This window comes from Anabrus simplex, chromosome 6 (genome assembly GCF_040414725.1).
Source record: "Anabrus simplex isolate iqAnaSimp1 chromosome 6, ASM4041472v1, whole genome shotgun sequence".
NCBI lineage: Eukaryota > Metazoa > Arthropoda > Insecta > Orthoptera > Tettigoniidae > Anabrus > Anabrus simplex.
In genome coordinates this window covers 245,978,599-246,001,683 of record NC_090270.1, presented here as the reverse complement: position 1 = coordinate 246,001,683, position 23,085 = coordinate 245,978,599, and the positions used below count along the sequence as shown (strand labels likewise).

Genomic DNA, 23,085 nt, shown 5'->3' with positions numbered 1-23,085 from the left:
CACTTGAATAAATAGGAACTTTTTTAAACAAATCTTTCATTTGAGTAGATAGATTAGAATTACTGAACCCTACCTTTACCTCAGCAGGTGACGAAGAACCCGATACGACCCAAGAGACAGATCTCATGAACTTTGCTGATAGGTAAGAAAGATAGGTATCCTTCAGAATGGACCAAAAGGGTTCAATACGATTATTATTATTATTATTATTATTATTATTATTATTATTATTATTATTATTATTATTATTATTATTATTATTAGAGGAAGAGTACCAAATATGGAATATGGTACTAATGTGGAGTAACCCAATATCTGTTAAGTTTAACTTGGCATCGCTGCATGGAAGAGGTAGGAAGATGTATAAAGAAGGGCTCTGTGGTGGCGAGTTGGGGGAAGTCATTTGCTTTCTTTTTTTGATAGTGGCTTTACGTCGCACCGACACAGATAGGCCTTATGGCGACGATGGAGTAGGAAGGGCCTAGGAGTTGGTAGGAAGCGGCCGTGGTCTTAATTACGGTACAGCCCCAGCATATGCCCGGTGTGAAAATGGGAAACCACGGAAAACTATCTTCTGGGCTGCCGACAGTGGGGTTCGAACCTACTATCTCCCGAATACTAGATACTGGCCGCACTTAAGCGACTGCAGCTATCGAGCTCGGTCCAAGAAGTTTTGGGAACGTAGTAATTGCAGTCCTTTACAAACCAAGGTCTTACCTAAGCATTAGCATTAAAAACGCTTGTTAGCTGTGCGTAGAAGGTGAACTAATCATAGGTGCGCGCGGCTGTGAGCTTGCATCCGGGAGATAGTAAGTTCGAATCCCACTGTCGGCAGCCCTAAAGATGGTTTTCCGTGGTTTCCCATTTTCACACCAGGCAATTGCTGGGGCTGTACCTTAATCACGGCCACGGCCGCTTCCTTCCAACTTCTAGGCCTTTCCTATCCTACTGTCGCCATAAGACCTATCTGTGTCGGTGCGACGTAAAGCCACTATCAAAAAGGAACTAATCATACAAACTATAGAGTGGACAAATAAATTAGATGGACTGACACATGTAATTTGTAACATAAATTAAATGCGGCTGGGTGCCTAATATGTAGTACTGCGGTGTCACAATTATGGAATAGTACTCCATATTAGGAGCCACACTTTTGCAATAAACGAAGGCTGTTTTTCATTCCTTCGGAATCATGGCCGGTCGGAAGGACAGTTCGGGGGAGAAAGGTACGGAAGAAGTGGAAGCAAGCAGACATGCAACAAGCTATCACTGTAGTAAAGACAGGAAAAATTGGGTACAAAATGGCAGCAAGAGCATATGGTGTACCAAGAACAACTTTGTTTTGTTTGACAACAAAGAGACAACATGAGAGAAATGATACTTTCATCAAAGAAAGCTAGACCTACAATTGCAGCAAGAACTCTATCAACCTTCGTGCAGTAGTGTGATCCTACACGGAAAGGAAAGAAGAGAACAAGAGGTGACAGTCCTTCTTCGGATAAGGAATCAGTCAGCATAAGTGACGAATCATCTGATCTAGATATAGAGGAACATGGAAAAGTGGACCCAAGTGATGAAGATGCTACATGCTTCTAATGTGACGGCAAGTATTCCGGAGAAAGAAGGGGCGAGAAATGGGTTCAGTGTTTGGAGTGCATGTTATGGTGCCATATCGTGCGTTCAAGTGCAGAATGTGGCGTTTGTGAATGAATATTACAAATAATGGTCTATTATTCAAAATTATGTTCATGAGTTTCTTATTTCAAACGTGTAGACAAATAACTTTCATTATGGTAAGAGGCTTAGGAGTAGATTGATAGTTGGCTTCCATATTAGGAATACTTTTTTCAGGACAAGAAAAGTGCAATTTCAATTATAAGTAGCAATTTACAAAAATATTAAGTGTTAATCAGATTGATAACAAGTAGTTGAACGTAGACAGATTGTAGCAATATTACACGCATTTGCAATCTTAAAATGTCAAGAAAAGTTTTTCCATTTTTATGAAAATGAAAAGTTATTTCATATTTGGTACTCTTCCTCTATTATTAGCAAACATATTTAGTAAAATTAGCACATTTAAATAATGTTATCAGTGACGGAACTACAGTGAACAGAAATACTTTGCGCAGTAGAAAAGTATATTATGTGGGTAGGTATAAACAAATATACTGGACATGTAGGTAAGCAGCTATACATGTTACTATAGGGAGTTTAATTAAAGACTTCGTAGCGGAGTACAGAGGAATAGGAGCACAGAGGAGCGGTGACGGCGAACGCAGTGTCCGCAACAAGGATGTTTTTTTTTAGTACGTACCCACCTTGTGTCCGCAATGGCCAGAGGATGTAGCATTGTCACAAAGATTACGCCTATAGAAACTAAAGGAAACTGAACTCATCGGCTATAGATGCTCAGGACAAAAAATTATCATCATCAGTCGTATTACTCGTTACTGAGTGTCATGACCCCACTGTTTTGTCTCTAGAGAGTTACATGCTTCACAAAGTGTCGCCATCGAACTCGATCTTCAGCTTTTCCTAGGACGTTCTGAAGAGGAAGGCCAGTTATCTTCCTAGCCTGATCTAGATACTGCTCGCTGTCCTTCCTCGTGGTCTTCTGCCTTCTATTTTGCCTTCTATGATAAGACTTATCCAGTTTGTCTCCATCCCTCCTTAAGATATATCCAAGGAACTGAAGTATTCTTTCACTGACACGTGTATAAAGACATTTTCTCTCTTCAGCTCGTTAATGATGGACTAGTGTGTTCTCCTTTCGGTCCAAGCTACACGTTGCATTCTACGTCAACACCGCATCTCAAAGGCATCGATGTGGTCTTGACGGTCCATGTCTCACAACTGTAAAAGAATACGGGGAATACTAGAGCTTCAACCAATCGAATCTTCATGATTTTTGATATTGCCCTGCTCTGCCAGATCTTGATTAGTTTACTCATGGCTGCAAGTCCCACGACAATACGCCTCTTTATCTCTTTCTCACAATTTCCTGTGTCACTTATACATGACCCAAGGTATACAAGGTCATTAACCAAGTCCGATACCTCGACCTGCGAGATGCACTTGATTTCCACGATCTATGATCATGAGTTTAGTCTTCTACAAATTGATTTCTAATCCGTAAATGAGACTTAAATTGTTTACTCTTTGCAAGTAAATTTTCAAGCTCATGGTGTCGTCAGAAAAACGCAAATTTTTGATTTTTCATCCTGCACCACCAGACCAACCATTGTGACTGTTCGCTCTCCTCATCAAGACACTTGGGGAGATGAAAGTTATTACCATGGGACACATGAATATCAAATAAACTATATGTGGCTTGCCCGCAAATTGCCACGCAAATAGAAACAATTAATATTCCATGGTTTCCCATTTCTCTATGTGATGTTTGGGCGCCAGTGTTACAGTTTTAAACAAAAATGTAAACCAAAATTTTTATTTACTAGCATAGATACTTATACTTAAATCACAGGGGTAGGATTTTAAATAATTAACCATTAAGTATCGCTTAAGAAAGAAAATTAACGCAATATAAAATATAAATGAATTTATTATACCAAAAAAATGAGATGAATCGGAAAAGTTCCTTAAAGCGTGGAGGAATTTTGAATTTACTAATTGCTTGCTTTATCTAATTGAAGCTCACCAATTGCAGCTTCCGTTGAAGTCATCTGGTTTCCGTGGTTACTCGTTCTTTTCTTCTCGATGTAGAATTTACTCCATGGACATCCTTCCTTCCTTCTCTGATATGGTACGGGCTATCTGGACTAGCACTCCCTAATTGCCTAGTCTTTAAATTAGACATTGGCCCTATACTTGTAAAAGCTGATCAGCGTTGATCGTATGAGGAGAAAATTCAGAGATATGAATTTTTCCATATTAGTAGAAATCTCAATCCAACTGAGCTATACTATTTATACGGTACAGACTTGTACCAAATTCCGTGGACTTGAACTAAACATAGTTCTTCGTCCAGAAGATTTACTGAATATAACACAAGCCGTAAGCTTGTTTCGTCTCACGCAGATCCGATAACTTAACCGCAGCTAAGTACTGTATCGAAGCGATAACACATTGTACAAAAATAACTATGTCGCGGAGCGACCACACACTGTTTCAAAAATCAATAACGTCGTTCACAGTAATGTTCTAATAGTAGATAGAATCACAGCAGAAGTTGTAGTTAGGATCACAGCAGAAGTTGTAGTTAGGATCACAGCAGAAGTAGTAGTTAGGTTGTTAGGATCCCGTTCTCGTGGTGAGAATCTCTATATATCCGGGCTCACCCCCACTCTAGGTAACAGTTCAACCTCAAAACTCATATACAACGAAGTATCTGATTCGCAGATCGAATTATCAACTCCCCTTTTCTTCTTTCTTGACAAGTCCAGTAGGCGTGGCGATGATGTAGCTGACCAGCTTGCAAGCCTCGCGCGCGGGTCGCTGTTTACTAGCCTTGGCTCATGAGTTAAACCCATGAGTCATGTAATTTTCCACGCTCGAATAACCTTTTCCGTATACACAAATATGAGATGAAATGACAACAACTATATTTCAACATATTAACCATGTCCAATACATAATAAATTCCTATCTTTCATAATATAATAATAAATAATAAATGATGTTATATTATATACAATATGATTGCAGAAACCATATTTACAAATGCTTGACGTAGAATAAATATGTTATCACGAATAATTGCCGATGGCGGATAAACTTGATATCAAATGATATCGCGTAAAATGATATTATATTACATTATTAGTAGGGCTGGAGAAGCCTGGACGGTTACACCATCAAGCTCTCTCCTGATGATGTGCTCGGCATAGATATTGTATAGCTGGGGAGACAATACAAGCCTTGTCTTACGCCTTAGGTTACACTGAAATAAAAAATAAGTAAGCAAATAATAAATAAATAAAATTAAATAAAAATAAAGTTTGGATCCACGATACTGTCCTGGACACTATTCATTAACCAATTGCAAAATCTTATTCTTGCAATGAAATCTGTAGGCGGTATGTTATGAACCGAATGAGTCCAGTGACATGGTAACTTGCATTAAGTGCTACTCTTCGGAGTGACTCGCCATCTTGCCTGTATATCTTCTATCTTCTCCTGTGTGAGAGTTGTCATTACGTCACTTGTGAACGAGTTGTTGCACGAAAAGTTTTGATGGTACTGTCGAACCGGGAAACTGTCTACGAAATTTTCGAAAGCACATTTTAACTGGTTTCTTCTTCTTGTGCAAATAACACCGGATTAAAAATATACTAGGCAACTAGGGAATTGAGCGAGAGAGCTAAGTATCTGCTGCGTCAGCTGTCAGCACTTCTTATCAGGCCAAGATTGACACAAGCCATACGGCGCTGTCTTGGAGGGTGTCCGGACATTTCGTACCACGGACATTCCATAACTTACCACTTGATTTTTGAGGACATTTAGTACCACCTAGGTCATTATCTACCTGCGAACTGTTTTCCCGTAATCCCCAAGAATTTATGCCGGGACAATCCGTACCACTTGATGTCAAATTGGATTTACGTTTCCACGCCAGCGTCCGTTTTGAGCCTGATAGACGACACCTTTAAAAATCAGACACAAAAATATTTTTTTTCAAATTTGGTGAAAAAAAACCCTGTATTCTTTTTAATAGTTGTCCTTTAAACTATACTTATCACTTATGTCTATGTAAATATTATCATAAATACTGAAACAAAACAATAGAATCGAAATATATGTACATGGTGTTCGGGCGCAATGTGCCTGACAAGCACAAGGATGGATAATATTACTGTTACTGTGAATATTTATAAACTACTTAATTATATCAGTATCAAGTAAATAAAATAAAATATTCTCATGAAATGGCCGATTTGGGTTTGAAGGTCACGCGGAAACAGGAAACTACTCAATGGTGGAAGCAGATAGGTCGCCGCCAATGACGAATCTTCTTCTTCTTGTGGGGTCGCGGGTGCGAACTGTGTAGCACATGTGGATTTGGCCCTGTTTTACGGTGTGATGCCCTTCCTGACACCAACTCTATATGAAGGGATGTAATCACTATTGCGTAATTATGTGGTGTTTGGTAGTGTAGTGTGTTGTCTGATTATGATGAGGAGAATGTTGGGACAAACACAAACAACCGGTTCCCGAACCAGAAGAATTAATCATTCGTGATTAAAATTCCGGGCCTAGCCGGGAATCGAACCCGGGACGCTCTGAACCGAAGGCCTCAACGCTGACCATTCAGCTAAGGAGTCGGACCCGAGAATGACGAATACGAGATAAGAATTAACACGTGTGCCCCAGTTGCGTCCGACGGAATGTTAACATCAGTAGTGGTCACACCGAGTGGAGGCTTCTGCGCCAGTAGTGGACAATAGATATACAAATGAATACATTCATTAGGATATGGATTTTACTTCGCAATACTTTTCACTCTTTGAACTGGTACGGAATGTCCTCTCCTAAATATTTTTAAGTCATTACCTGATACTTCGCAGGTAATCAACCGGTCAAGTGGTACGAAATGTCCGGTAGTACGAAATGTCCATGGTACGAAATGTCCTAGAGCCGTCTTGGAGACTCCCGCCGCCTGTGACCAGAAATGGGAAGTCTTAAATTATACTCCCTGTATTCGTTATTTATTTAGCCAAGTCAGCTTAATATTAATTATAGATAAACTTCACAAATCATATACGAGTATGTGCAAAACTGTAAGAGAAAAATTCGCGAATTGATATTATAAATCAATATCATTAACATTTAAGCATATTTTATCAAACTGTTTACATATTCTAACCAGTGGTGAATTTTTTTGACTAACGAACATGGAAAGTCCGCAGTTGAATGGTTGCCGTGCCCTCAAATTAGTTAATTTTACACTGAAGTTCACCCTACCCAGCAAATCGCTCCCGGGCTTGATAGCTGCAGTCGCTTAAGCGCAGCGAGAATCCCGCTTTCGGGAGATAGTGGGTTCGGACCCCACTGTCGGCAGCCTTGGAGATTGTTTACCGTTGTTTCACATTTTCACCAAGCAAATGCTGTGGTTGTATCTTAATTAAGGTCATAGTCGCTTCCCTCCCACTCCTAAGCCTTGCCCGTCCCATCGTTCCCTTAAAACCTGTCTGTGCCGGTGTGACGTAAAGCAACTCGTAAGCAAATCCCTATCATTGTTGGGTGAACGGTCAGCGTACTGGCCTTCAGTTCAGAGGGTCCCGAGTTCGATTCCCGGCCGGGTCGGGGATTTAGCCTTAATTGGTTAATTCCTACGGCACGGGGGCTAGGTGTATGTGTTGTCTTCATGATCATTTCATCCTCATCACGACACGCAGGTCGCCTACGGGAGTCAGATATAAAGATTTGCACCTGGCGAGCCGAACCCGTCCTGGGATCTCCCGGCACTAAAAGCCATACGACATTTCATTTCATTTCATCTATTATACGATTTACTATCTTATTATTATATATTGAATAGGGTTGAAGAGAGGCAGAAACCTTATCTAACATCTCTCCCCACCTCGCTGATTTACGACTAACTGGATATGGTCTCCTGTGTACAAGGTAAGTTAATTCACAAAAAGTAAAATAAAAAAGTAACGGCTCATCTGAGTCTGCCGAAATTTCACAGTCTCTCATTTCTCTCACCGCCCATAGACGTGATTATCTACAGCCGACAAGTGCTCAATTGTAGCAAGAGCATCTCGAGATACACACATATAAATATTCACACATGCTTCGCCTTTGTCACGTAAGTTGTAAACACACAAGTCCGTGGTAATCTTATCGCTGCAGGGTACATTGAGCAGATACTGCTAAAGCATGTGTTGGTTGCTGCATATTGTGTTGGCCCTGAATTTGTACTCATGCACGCCAATTCCTGGACTCATGTAGTGCGCATCACCAGAGCTGTCTTGAGAGAACTGGATATTCAAGAGATGGAATGGCCAGCAGTGACTCCTGACCTTGTAGGATAGGCTTGACAGACGTATTCGTGGGCGCCCTGTTCCACCACAGACTCTCCAAGACCTCGAACAGGCTCTCATTGAAGAATGGGACCTGATACCGCAACATGACCTCCGTCGACTTATATGGAGCATGCCACGTAGGTGCCAAGCTGTGATAAATGCTCATGGAGGACATACATCATACGGAAGCTTACAAGTTCATCCTCCAACCTAGTATACACCAGATTCATCTGGCTTATGCAACTCAAATGCATGATAGCCATCGCCATTAGCATAACTATCAATATGAATTATACTTTACCGAGCTCGATAGCTGCAGTCCCTTAAGTGCGGCCAGTATCCAGTAATCGGGAGATAGTGGGTTCGAGCCCCACTGTCGGCAGCCCTGAAGATGGTTTTCCGTGGTTTCCCATTTTCACACCAGGCAAATGCCAGGGCTGTACCTTAATTAAGACCACGACCGCTTCCTTCCACTTCCTAGGCCTTTCCTCTCCCATCGTCGCCATAAGACCTATCTGTGTCGGTGCGACGTAAAGCAAAATAGCAAAAAAAAAAAAAAAAAAAAGGAAAGAATTATACTCTTCTTCACTATAGGTCGAGGAGACTACACATTCGATATTCGATAAAAAAAAAGAAAAGAAAGAAAGAATTATACTCTTCTTCACTATAGGTCGAGGAGACTACACATTCGATAAACGTGTTTTTTTTAGAGTTTGCAGGAAACTCTTCCTTCTTGACGCAGTAGATGATGGCGTATGGCTTTTAGTGTCGTGAGTGTCCGAGGATATGTTCGGCTAGCCAAGTGCGGGTCTTTTGATTTGACTCCCGTAGGCGACCTGCGCATCGTGGTGAGGATGAAATGATGATGAAGACGACACACACACCCAGTCCCCGTGCCAGAGAAATTAACCCTGCCGGGAATCGAACCCGGGACCCCTGTGACCAAAGGCCAGCACGCTAACCATTTAGCCATGGAGCCGGACACTGATGCATTAAATCAGCGTGTTGAATCATCCGGCAGTAAAACTGCATGGCGAACCATCATGAAATTGGAATGCAGTGTCCATTACAGAAATAAAGTATTGAAATTTATTATTATTATTATTTATTTTCCTTAAATTGTACATGTACAATTTAGGAGTGGTAGATGGAGAAAGGGCAAGCCCCACATACACGGAAGTGCCTCCATCTCCACATGTGTTATCACTGTTCCTAACCCTTGTCAAGCGGATTGTTTATATTTGTGAGTGCAATTAATTTTTGCGTATTTCTATTTATTGTTAACACCCATAAATATTAAAAAATGTAATCAGTAAATAAGTCTATTTTTTTGCTATTTGCTTTACATCGCACCGACACAGATAGGTCTTATGGCGACGATGGGATAGGAAAGGGCTAGGAAGTGGAAGGAAGCGGTCGTGGCCTTAATTAAGGTACAGCCCCGGCATTTGCCTGGTGTGAAAATGGAAAACCACGGAAAACCATCTTCAGGGCTGCCGACAGCGGGGCTCGAACCTACTATCTCCCGATTACTGGATACTGGCCGCACTTAAGCGACTGTAGCTGTCGAGCTCGGTGTAATTAAGTCATTCGTACTTAATTTCATTACAAGGTACCGGTATTGCAGGTATTCATTTATTCTTGAATAAACACATTCTCTGCTGCCTGTTTTATTGCAAAAATGGCACAAGGCACACCGCATATTACTCTTGACTAATATCATAAAACACTCTTTCACATATACTCAAAACGTATCTGTAACGCACTTTATTGCCTACTTCATAACTGAGTACCCTAAGGTTACGGTATAATTTCTGAAAATGACAAATTCAGTAATAGGTACGGACAGTATAGTTTATGTATCATGGTAGAAAACCAAACTGAGGTTATTCAGGGGTTGTGGTAGGAATGTAAAGGAGATGGCATACAAGTCTCTGGTAAGACCACATTTAGAGTATGGTTCCAGTGTGCGGGACCCTCATCAGGATTACTTGATATAAGAATTGGAAAAAATTCAATAAAAAGCAGCTCGATTTGTTCTGGGTGATTTCTAACAAAAGAATAGAGTTACGAAAATGTTGTGAAGTTTGGACTGGAAAGACTTGGAAGGAAGAAGACGAGCTGCTCGGCTACGTGGTATGTTCCAAGCTATCAGTTGGAGATGGCGTGGAATGAGATTAGTAGACGAATAAGTTAACTGTGTTTAGTGTTTTTAAAAGTAGGAAAGATCACAATAATCATCATCATCATCTGTTTACCCTCCAGGTTCGGTTTTTCCCTCGGACTTAGCGAGGGATCCCACCTCTACCGCCTCAAGGGCAGTGTCCTGGAGCTTCAGACTCTTGGTCGGGGGATACAACTGGGGAGTATGACCAGTACCTCGCCCAGGCGGCCTCACCTGCTATGCTGAACAGGGGCCTTGTGGAGGGATGGGAAGATTGGAAGGGATAGGCAAGGAAGAGGGAAGGAAGCGGCCGTGGTCTTAAGTTAGGTACCAACCCGGCATTCGCCTGGAGGAGAAGTGGGAAACCACGGAAAACCACTTCGAGGATGGCTGAGGTGGGAATCGAACCCACCTCTACTCAGTTGACCTCCCGAGGCTGAGTGAACCCCGTTCCAGCCCTCGTACCACTTTTCAAATTTTGTGGCAGAGCCGGGAATCGAACCCGGGCCTCCGGGGGTGGCAGCTAATCACGCTAACCACTACACCACAGAGGCGGACAAAGATCACAATAATATGAAGATAAAGTTGGAATTCTAGAGAACACAGTGGGGAAACTATTCGTATATAGCAAGAGGAGTCAGGAATTGGAATAAATTACCAAGGGAGGTGTTCGATACACTTCCAAATAGAAAAGACTATTTAAACAACTGCTAAATAGGAAATCTACCACCTGGCCGACTGCTATAAATGCAGATCAGCCGTAATTGATTGATTGATTGATTGATTGATTGATTGATTGATTGATTGATTGATTGATTGATTGATTGATTGATTGATTGATTGATTGATTGATTGATTGATTGATTGATTGATTGATTGATTGATTGATTGATTGATTGATTGATTGATTGATTGATTGAAGAACGAGTGAGCAAATCCAGCTTATGACATTCATCGTTTACTAAAACGAGTTCATCAAGAAAATGCTTCTCAATCTAAAATAAATTATTCTAATTAAAAACATAAGTGTCTTACATCGAAAATAAAATTACGCTCCACTGCTAAGTGGTTAACTTGCTGGCCTTTGGTCCAAGGGGATCCGGTTTCGATTCCCGGTCGGGTCTGGGATTTTAACCTTCATTGATTAACTGTGATGGTAGGTGTGTGTGCCATCTTGAGCGTTAGAATTTTCATCATAGGTAGGACTCCATTCTCAGAGACGCGCAGGTTGTCTATCAGGCGTGAACGCGAATGACCTGCCTCCGGACTCTTCGGAGGCCACACGCCATAGTAGTATAATGGGAGAGTTCTGGCGCCTCCTCCGCCGCACGCCTCCGCCCGCCTCCTCCTCCGCCGCCGCCCGCGGGAAATTTGAATTTTGGCGGGAAATTTGAATTTTGGCGCGAGATTTGAATTTGTAAACAAAGCCACGTGCTTTTTGACAGCTGTCATCGACAACAACGCATCGCTAACCTCACTGCTGCCATCTTGACGGGCCTAAACCTCACTAGTGCCAACTTAACCTAACTAGCGCGAGGTAAACAAAGCCACGTGTTTTTTGACAGCCACGTGCTTTTTGACAGACAACAACGCATCGCTAACCTCAGTACTGCCATCTTGACGGACCTAAACCTCAGTAGTGCCAACTTAACCTCACTAGCATGAGGTAAACAAAGCCACGTGCTTTTTGACAGCCACGTGCTTTTCAACAGATTTGTAAACAAAGCCACGTGCTTTTTGACAGACAACAACGCATCGCTAACCTCAGTACTGCCATCTTGACGGGCCTAAACCTTAGTGATACCAACTTAACCTCACTAGCATGAGGTAAACAAAGCCACGTGTTTTTTGACAGCTACGTGCCTTTTTGACAGCTGTCATCCGCCATCTTTAATCCAGAGAGCACCGTGCTGCCCTCTTTATCGTAGTAGATGTAAATTCATCACCTGTCATCGGCAGTGCCGCCATCTTGACGGGTCTAAACCTTAGTGCTACCAACTTAACCTCACTAGCGCGAGATAAACAAATCCACGTGCAGCTGTCATCCACCATCTTTGAGCATCGTGCTGCCCTCTTTAGCTACTTACCTTTGAAATGTGGTACGTCACAGCTGTCATCCGCCATCTTGCATCCGAAACCTCAGTGCTGCACTCTATGTGGTGACGGCAAATTCCACGTTCTCTTGTTTGGAAACAAAGCCACGTGCAGCTGTCATCCGCCATCTTTAATCACCGTGCTGCCCTCTTTAGCTACTTACCTTTGACAGTTGTCATCCGCCATCTTGCATCGCAAACCTCAGTGCTGCGCTCTATGTAGTGGCGGCAAATTCTACGTGCTCTTGTTTGGAAACAAATTCACGTGCTATTTTTCTGACAGCTGTCATCCGCCATCTTTAATCCATAGAGCACCGTGCTGCCCTCTTTAGCTACTTACCTTTGAAATATGGTACGTCACAGCTGTCATCCGCCATCTTTAATCCAGAGAGAACAGTGCTGCAATCTATGTGGTGGCGGCAAATTCCACGTGCTTTACAAATCAACATGCTTTTTTGACAGCTGTCAACCGCCATCTTTAATCACCGTGCTGCCATCTATGTGGTGGCGGTAAATTCCACATGCTTTACAAACTTATATGCTTTTCTGACAGCTGTCATCCGCCATCTTTAATCTAGAGAGAACAGTGCTGCCCTCTATGTGGTGGCGGTAAATTCCACGTGCTCTTGTTTGGTAAACATAGCCACGTGCTTTTTTGACAGCTGTCATCCGCCATCTTTAATCAACAGAGCACCGTGCTGCGGGCAATTTCATCACCTATCACCCGCCTTTTTGACAGCCGTCATCCACCATCTTTAATCAACAGAGCACAGTGCTGCACTCTATGTGGTGGCGGCAATTTGAAAAAATCTATGTGCTCTTGTTGGGAAACAAAGCCACGTGCTTTTTTGACAGCTGTCATCCGCCATCTTTAACCAACAGAGCACTATGCTGCGGGCAATTTCGTCAGCTGTCATCCACCATCTTTAATCCAGAGAGAACAGTGCTGCACTCTATGTGGTGGCGGTAAATTCTATGCGCTTTACAAACCTATGCGCTTTTCTGACAGCTGTCATCCGCCATCTTTGAGAACAGTGCCGCCCTCTATGTGGTGACGGCAAATTCCACGTGCTCTACAAAGCCATGTGCAGCTGTCATCCGCCATCTTTAATCACCGTGCTGCCGGGTGACGGTAAATTCCACGTGCTCTTGTTTTTAGAAACAAAGCCATGTGCTTTTTTGACAGCTGTCATCCGCCATCTTGCATCACAAACCTCGGTGCTACACTCTATGTGGTGGCGGCAAATTCTACGTGCTCTTGTTTGGAAACAAAGCTTTTAATCCAGAGAGAACAGTGCTGCCCCGGTGGCGAGAACAGTGCTGCAATCTTTAGTTTGAAATGTGGTGACAGCAAATTCTACGTGCTCTTGTTTGGAAACAAAGCCATGTGCGCTTTTTGACAGCTGTCATCCGCCATCTTTAATCAACAGAGCACCATGCTGCTATCATGCGGGTAATTTCGTCATCTTTAATCCGCAGAACACCGTGCTGCCCTCTTTATGGCTACTACCTTAAGCACGTAGTAGCGGGCAATTTGAAAAGTTCTGTTAGCTATCATCCGCCATCTTTGAGCACCGTGCTACCCTCTTTAGCTAGATACCTTTGAAATGTGGTGGTGAAAAATTTTACGCGCTCTTGTTTGGAAACAAACTCACGTGCTTTTTTGACAGCCATCATCCGCCATCTTTAAGCAACAGAGTACAGTGCTGCCCTCTTTGTTGTGGCGGTAAATTCCACGTGCTCTTGTTTGGAAGCAAAGCCATGTGCTTTTTGACAGGTGTCATCTGCCATCTTTAACCAACAGAGCACTATGCTGCTATCATGCAGGCAATTTCGTTAGCTGTCATCTGCCATCTTTTAATGAACAGAGCACCGTGCTGCCCTATGCGGGGCAATTTCGTCGGCTGTTATCCGCTCGCATACCCGCAGTGACACATGTTTAGACTTGAACACACACATACTACTGTTCAAAACTTATTACAACTTGAACTGCATACTAGTGTTCGATGTTGCAGAACACAGCATTGCGAGACTAGAATCAAGCACTGTTTAGAAAAACAAAAAATTCTCTTCTCAACATACTTACTGAGCTGCTCTTCCTGCTCAGTGAAGGTACATCTCTATCGAACGTGCATTGCAAAAGCAAGATTGTAAAACATAACAAGACTAGAATCGAACACTGCACTTGATGTTAACTTCAACATGTGATTAGAACATTAAATCAGGTTCAAACATAGCAGGACTAGAATCGAACTCTTCCTACTCTTTCAAGGTACACCTCTATCGAACATGCATTGCAAAAAACAAGATTGTAAAACATAACAAGACTAGAATCAAACACTGCACTCGATGTTGTTAACTTCAACATGTGATTAGAATATGAAATGAGATTAAAACATAGCAAGACTAGAATCGAACATTGCACTCGATGTTGTTAACCTTAACATGTAGTCAGAACATTAATTGATGTGCTCAAAACACTAGATAAGTGATCAAGACTAGAATCGAACACTGCACTCGATGTCGTTAACCTTAACATGTGATCAGAACATTAATTGATGTGTATAACTTCCTTTACCTTTACTTACTCTGTCAAGGTACATCTTTATCGAACATGCATCGCAAAGCGAGAGTGTGCAAGTTTAGACTTGAATACATACCACTGTTCAAAAAACATATATACACATACTATAGTGCGATGTTGTAGTACACTATATTACAAGACTAGAATCAAGCATAGTTTAGGAAAAAAATCTCTTCTCAACATACTTACTGTGCTAGACGATAACATACTTACGAATTTAATCAACATCTTCTTTCTTGCTCTTATTCTTCTTCGAGAGGAAGGAGTAGGAGGAGAAGGTAATACCTAATCTAAAATAAAAGAATATGCCAATTCTACAGTATTTATTCACATCTTGTATGTACTAGTTTTATCATGAATGATTTTACTTGTAGTGATGTTTGCATACTTTTGCTTTCTCGATGTAATTCTTGTATGTACATGCTTTTACGCATCAGTAAAACTAATAACACAAGATTTGTTCTCTATGACGTGATATATAATGAAAATAGAACGTTGATTTAGTTCTTCTATTTCTAAATCAGTTAGCACGCTAAATCTATTAGGTAAAAAAACTTGAAAGTCTTCGCAGACACATAAAATCCTTTCTCCAAATTTCGTTTTTAATCTTCGTAGTGAAATTACTTTAAATTGCTCATTTAGCGGTAGACTTGTTAACGGCTTGGTAGTTGGAGTTGAAATATGACCTAGCTGGTTAATCTTCTCCATGGTTTTTCTAAAAAGAATAAATATATAAATGTAGCGTTAGCACTTGCATCACACATAGTAATAATAGGATATAAAAGGGTAAGTGTGCTAGCCTAGAGTTACGATGTTCGGAAGAAAGCAAGTTTCAACCTATAGAGGTCAGACATGGCTGTGAGTTTGACATTATAAGATTAACCTCTTCTACAGCATGAAAGATTGAAGAGAATAACTATTTATCTATAGACTAAAGTTGCTATGTTCGGAAGAAAGCAAGTTTCAACCTATAGAGGTCAGACATGGCTGTGAGTTTGAAATTATAAGATTAACCTCTTCTACAGCATGAAAGATTGAAGAGAATAACTATTTATCTATAGACTAAAGTTGCTATGTTCGGAAGAAACCAAGTTTGAACCTGTACAGGTCAGACATTGCTGTGAGTATGAAATTATAAGATTAACCTCATCTACAGCATGAAAGATTGAAAGAGAACAACTATTTATCAATAGACTAAAGTTGCTATGTTCGGAAGAAACCAAGTTTGAACCTGTACAGGTTAGACATTGCTGTGAGTTTGAAACTATAAGATTAACCTCTTCTACAGCATGAAAGATTGAAGAGAACAACTATTTATCATTAGACTAATGTTACGACGTTCAGGAGAAACCAAGTTTCAACCTATAGAGATTAGACATTGCTGTAAGATTGAAATTATAAGATTAACCTCTTCTGTGGCATGCAGATTAAAGAAAATAACTATTTATCAATAGACTAAAGTTACGGTGTTCGGAAGAAACCAAGTTCCAACCTATAGAGGTTAGACATTGCTGTAAGTTTGAAATTATAAGATTAACCTCTTCTATGGCGTGAGGATTGAAGAGAATAACTATTTACCAATAGACTAAAGTTACGATGTTCAGAAGAAACCAAGTTTGAACCTGTACAGGTCAGACATTGCTGTGAGTTTGAAATTATAAGATTAACCTCATCTACAGCATGAAAGATTGAAAGAGAACAACTATTTATCAATAGACTAAAGTTGCTATGTTCGGAAGAAAACAAGTTTGAACCTGTACAGGTTAGACATTGCTGTGAGTTTGAAACTATAAGATTAACCTCTTCTACAGCATGAAAGATTGAAGAGAACAACTATTTATCATTAGACTAATGTTACGACGTTCAGGAGAAACCAAGTTTCAACCTATAGAGATTAGACATTGCTGTAAGATTGAAATTATAAGATTAACCTCTTCTATGGCATGAGGATTGAAGAGAATAACTATTTACCAATAGACTAAAGTTACGATGTTCGGAAGAAACCAAGTTTCAACCTGTACAGGTCAGACATTGCTGTAAGTTTGAAATTATAAGATTAACCTCTTCTATGGCATGAGGATTGAAGAGAATAACTATTTACCAATAGACTAAAGTTACGATGTTCAGAAGAAACCAAGTTTGAACCTGTACAGGTCAGACATTGCTGTGAGTTTGAAATTATAAGATTATCCTCTTCTATGGCATGCAGATTAAATAAAATAACTATTCTATCAATAGACTAAAGTTACGGTGTTCGGAAGAAACCAAGTTCTAACCTATAGAGGTCAGACATTGCTGTAAGTTTGAAATTATAAGATTAACCTCTTCTATGGCATGAGGATTGAAGAGAATAACTATTTACTAATAGACTAAACTTACGATGTTCAGAAGAAACCAAGTTTGAATCTGTACAGGTCAGACATTGCTGTGAGTTTGAAATTATAAGATTATCCCCTTCTATGGCATGCAGATTAAAGAAAATAACTATTCTATCAATAGACTAAAGTTACGGTGTTCGGAAGAAACCAAGTTCTAACCTATAGAGGTTAGACATTGCTGTAAGTTTGAAATTATAAGATTAACCTCTTCTATGGCATGAGGATTGAAGAGAATAACTATTTACCAATAGACTAAACTTACGATGTTCAGAAGAAACCAAGTTTGAATCTGTACAGGTCAGACATTGCTGTGAGTTTGAAATTATAAGATTATCCTCTTCTATGGCATGCAGATTACAGAAAATCCACGTCTATAGTATGAGGATTGAAGAGAACAACTATTTATCAATAGACTAAAGTTACGATGTTTTAGAAGAAACCAAGTTTCAACCTGTTGAGGGCAGACATAGCTATGTACGTACCCCGCGTGAGGATTAAAGAGAACAACTATTTATCAATAGACTAAAGTTACAATGTTTTAGAAGAAACCAATTTTCAGCCTGTTGAGGGCAGACATAGCTATGTGCGCGTGTTTGAAATTATACCACGTCTACAGTATGCGGGTTGAAGAGAACAACTATTTATCAATACTCTAAAGTTACGATGTTTTAGAAGAAACCAAGTTTCAGCCTGTTGAGGGCAGACATAGCTATGTGTGCGCGTGTTTGAAATTATACCACGTCTATAGCACGAGGATTAAAGAGAACAACTATTTATCAATAGACTAAAGTTATGATGTTTTAGAAGAAACCAAGTATCAACCCGTTGAGGTCAGACATAGCTATGTGTACGTGTTTGAAATTATACCACGTCTATAGCGCGAGGATTAAAGAGAACAACTATTTATCAATAGACTAAAGTTATGATGTTTTAGAAGAAACCAAGTTTCAACCCGTTGAGGTCAGACATAGCTATGTGTACGTGTTTGAAATTATAACACGTCTATAGTATGCGGGTTGAAGAGAACAACTATTTATCAATTGCTTAAAGTTATGATGTTTTAGAAGAAACCAAGTTTCAACCTGTTGAGGGCAGACATAGCTATGTACGTACCCCGCGTGAGGATTAAAGAGAACAACTATTTATCAATAGACTAAAGTTACGATGTTTTAGAAGAAACCAAGTTTCAACGAATAGAAGTCAGACATACCTTAAAATCTTCGCGCTGCAAACTGTTACTCGGATGTATAAAATGCGTGCGTTCAAGCCTGAAACTCGAATAATAATATTCTGGTCGTACCTAAAAAAAAAGAAGAAACATATATGAATGTAGTGTAGGATGCATCATCTAACCTAATTATCTTTACAACTCAAAGTTCGAAAACATACCTTTAAAAAAAATGCACGTGCTGCAGACTGTTACTCGGATGATTAAAATTGTGTACTTTCGAACGGTACCTAAAAAAGAATAAACATATATGAATGTAGATGTCTAGCGTAGAAGTTGCTTTGCAAATAAAAAAAGTAACTAACAGTTCTACCTTACCTTAAGATAAAGGCTGAAGAATAATATTCACAGCAGACGGGAGATGTGTGTGTACGTAATAAACGCATACAGAGAACTGTAAGCACTTCGCGCAGACTGCAGCGGCTAAATATTCTGCTTGTTACCAAGCGGATGTGAAAAAATCGCTGACAAACTGCGGGTACAGTCGGAACGAATGCAACAAGAGCTCCCACCTATAGTCCTGCAGGCTGACGTATTCGAACCTCCTGTTGATGCCGAGGTGTCAGAATTTAAGAGTTCGAGCCTTGGAAAGTTAGCGTGTGATCCTCGACTTCTCGAGGGTACATACGTGGTATTCCTTACCTGTAGGTATTGAGCTAAAGCTAGATCATGTAATGACGATCGCGCAGGCCCCCTCGACTAGCATTTACGGCTTCTAGTTCGAACCCGCTATCCCCGAAGTAGCGAGAATGATTGGAGAGTGTTGAGGGTGATTCATTCGTCGGATGGAGGCGTTAAGCTATGTGCAGGCTTCTTCTAGTCGGGGTACGCGATTCAAATCCTAGCAACTTATACCGTCGGGAAGGGCATCCGGCTAGATCATGCAATGACGATCGCGCAGGTCCCTCGCCTAACATTTACGGCTTCCAGTTCGAACCCGCTATCTTCCGAAGTAGCGAGAATGATTGAAGAGTGTTGAGGGTGATTCATTCGTCGGATGGAGGCGTTAAGCTATGTGCAGGCTTCTTCTAGTCGGGGTACGCGATTCAAATCCTGGCAACTTATACCGTCGGGAAGGGCATCTAGCTAGATCATGTTATGACGATCGCACAGGTCCCTCGCCTAACATTTACGGCTTCCAGTTCGAACCCGCTATCTTCCGAAGTAGCGAGAATGATTGAAGAGTGTTTGAGGGTGATTCATTTGTCGGATGGAGGTGTTAAGCTGGCTTCTTCGGTAGGAGTAGGCTATGTCGGGATATCGATTTAAAATCCTAGTCAGGAGGGGCAACCGGTCGTATAAAACTATGGTGTGAGGACGTTAAACCTTGTGCAGACTCCCTCGAAAATGATTTTTTGAGTACAAGACTTGACGGTGATTCATTTGTCGGATGGAGGCAATAAGCCTTGTGCAGGCTTCTTTGGTAGGAGTAGGCTATGTGTCGGTACCGGGATATCTAGTTATAAAACCCGCTACAACTAATTTATCGCGTATACTGCGATTTAAAATCCTAGTCAGGAAGGGCAGCCGGTCGTAAAACTATGGTGTGAGGCGGGGTGTGCAAAAAAGCCAGCATTAAGTAAGGGCTGTTGATAGGAGGCGTTAAACCATGTGCAGGCTCCTTCACCAGGAGAAGCCTACATGCCGGTACCGTGCAGGTTCTTTCGATATGAGTAGGCACTGTGTGTGTTTTAACCTCTCCGTACAATCATGATATTTTACGTTAGGAACTTACATAGGCTAAATGCTACACATTCCGTGGCAGAGCCAGGAATCGAACTCGGACCTCCGAGGGTAGCAGCTAACTACTACACCACAGAGGAGTACTATTTCAGAATATTTTACAACCTTAATTAGTACTATGTTTTAAGAGCTTACATGGGACTCAGCTAAGAAGACGTTCGCGAGTTACAAGCACGCAGTGTCCTCGTTCAAGGTCGAGCCGGAAGATACGTGTACAATTTCAGCTAACACACGCATTCCACACAACTCGCTCAGAATGACTGTGCCGATGCTTCAAGGACTGTAGAACAAATCTATAGCCCACAGTATGCATGCCTCTCACCCGGTAGTCTCGGGTTCGATTCTCTTGGGAATAAAAATGTGTTTAAATCGCATGAATTTGTTGAGTTATCCTTCCTGATGCAAAACTAGCAGTATCTAACCTCATACACTATAGTTTTCAACCGGTTGCCCCTTCCTGGCAACTCGGATTAAGAATCTGTTTTACAACGTCTAACACGGGGAATCGGGGATTTACAGCTGGATGCACTTCTTAGATTTTAAATCACGAACTATTGTTTTACGGCCGGATGCCCTTCCTGACGCAAAACTAAGATTTTTAAATCACAAGAATTTGTTTTAAGACTAGTCGCCCTTCCTGATGCAAAACTGGCAGTATCTAGCCTCTCACGTCATACACTATTGTTTCGACCGGTTGCCCTTCCTGACAACTCGGATTAAGAATCTGTTTTACAACTTCTAACACGAGAATCGGGGATTTACAGCTTAAAGATGGCAGATGACAGCTGTCAGAAAAGCATATAGGTTTGTAAAGCACGTAGAATTTGCCGCCACCACATAGAGTGTAGCACCGAGGTTTGTGATGCAAGATGGCGGATGACAGCTGTCAAAAAAGCACATGGCTTTGTTTCTAAAAACAAGAGCACGTGGAATTTGCCGTCACCCGGCAGCACGGTGATTAAAGATGGCGGATGACAGCTGCACATGGCTTTGTAGAGCACGTGGAATTTGCCTTCACCACATAGAGGGCGGCACTGTTCTCAAAGATGGCGGATGACAGCTGTCAGAAAAGCGCATAGGTTTGTAAAGCGCATAGAATTTACCGCCACCACATAGAGTGCAGCACTGTTCTCTCTGGATTAAAGATGGCGGATTACAGCTGACGAAATTGCCCGCAGCATAGTGCTCTGTTGGTTAAAGATGGCGGATGACAGCTGTCAAAAAAGCACGTGGCTTTGTTTCCCAACAAGAGCACATAGATTTTTTCAAATTGCCGCCACCACATAGAGTGCAGCACTGTGCTCTGTTGATTAAAGATGGTGGATGACGGCTGTCAAAAAGGCGGGTGATAGGTGATGAAATTGCCCGCAGCACGGTGCTCTGTTGATTAAAGATGGCGGATGACAGCTGTCAAAAAAGCACGTGGCTATGTTTACCAAACAAGAGCACGTGGAATTTACCGCCACCACATAGAGGGCAGCACTGTTCTCTCTAGATTAAAGATGGCGGATGACAGCTGTCAGAAAAGCATATAAGTTTGTAAAGCATGTGGAATTTACCGCCACCACATAGATGGCAGCACGGTGATTAAAGATGGCGGTTGACAGCTGTCAAAAAAACATGTTGATTTGTAAAGCACGTGGAATTTGCCGCCACCACATAGATTGCAGCACTGTTCTCTCTGGATTAAAGATGGCGGATGACAGCTGTGACGTACCATATTTCAAAGGTAAGTAGCTAAAGAGGGCAGCACGGTGCTCTATGGATTAAAGATGGCGGATGACAGCTGTCAGAAAAATAGCACGTGAATTTGTTTCCAAACAAGAGCACGTAGAATTTGCCGCCACTACATAGAGCGCAGCACTGAGGTTTGCGATGCAAGATGGCGGATGACAACTGTCAAAGGTAAGTAGCTAAAGAGGGCAGCACGGTGATTAAAGATGGCGGATGACAGCTGCACGTGGCTTTGTTTCCAAACAAGAGAACGTGGAATTTGCCGTCACCACATAGAGTGCAGCACTGAGGTTTCGGATGCAAGATGGCGGATGACAGCTGTGACGTACCACATTTCAAAGGTAAGTAGCTAAAGAGGGCAGCACGATGCTCAAAGATGGTGGATGACAGCTGCACGTGGATTTGTTTATCTCGCGCTAGTGAGGTTAAGTTGGTAGCACTAAGGTTTAGACCCGTCAAGATGGCGGCACTGCCGATGACAGGTGATGAATTTACATCTACTACGATAAAGAGGGCAGCACGGTGCTCTCTGGATTAAAGATGGCGGATGACAGCTGTCAAAAAGGCACGTAGCTGTCAAAAAACACGTGGCTTTGTTTACCTCATGCTAGTGAGGTTAAGTTGGTATCACTAAGGTTTAGGCCCGTCAAGATGGCAGTACTGAGGTTAGCGATGCGTTGTTGTCTGTCAAAAAGCACGTGGCTTTGTTTACAAATCTGTTGAAAAGCACGTGGCTGTCAAAAAGCACGTGGCTTTGTTTACCTCATGCTAGTGAGGTTAAGTTGGCACTACTGAGGTTTAGGTCCGTCAAGATGGCAGTACTGAGGTTAGCGATGCGTTGTTGTCTGTCAAAAAGCACGTGGCTGTCAAAAAACACGTGGCTTTGTTTACCTCGCGCTAGTTAGGTTAAGTTGGCACTAGTGAGGTTTAGGCCCGTCAAGATGGCAGCAGTGAGGTTAGCGATGCGTTGTTGTCGATGACAGCTGTCAAAAAGCACGTGGCTTTGTTTACAAATTCAAATCTCGCGCCAAAATTCAAATTTCCCGCCAAAATTCAAATTTCCCGCGGGCGGCGGCGGAGGCGGAGGCGGCGGCGGAGGAGGAGGCGGGCGGAGGCGTGCGGCGGAGGAGGCGCCAGAACTCTCCCATTATACTACTCGCCATCATTATA

At 41.7% G+C, this 23,085-nt stretch overlaps 1 protein-coding gene across 2 annotated transcripts in view; it reads right to left on the bottom strand.

Moving 5' to 3' along the window:
- The window catches only part of LOC136875696 (QRFP-like peptide receptor), a 146,513-nt gene that overhangs the window by 85,496 nt on the left and 37,932 nt on the right, over nucleotides 1–23,085 (bottom strand). The window lies entirely within an intron of this gene.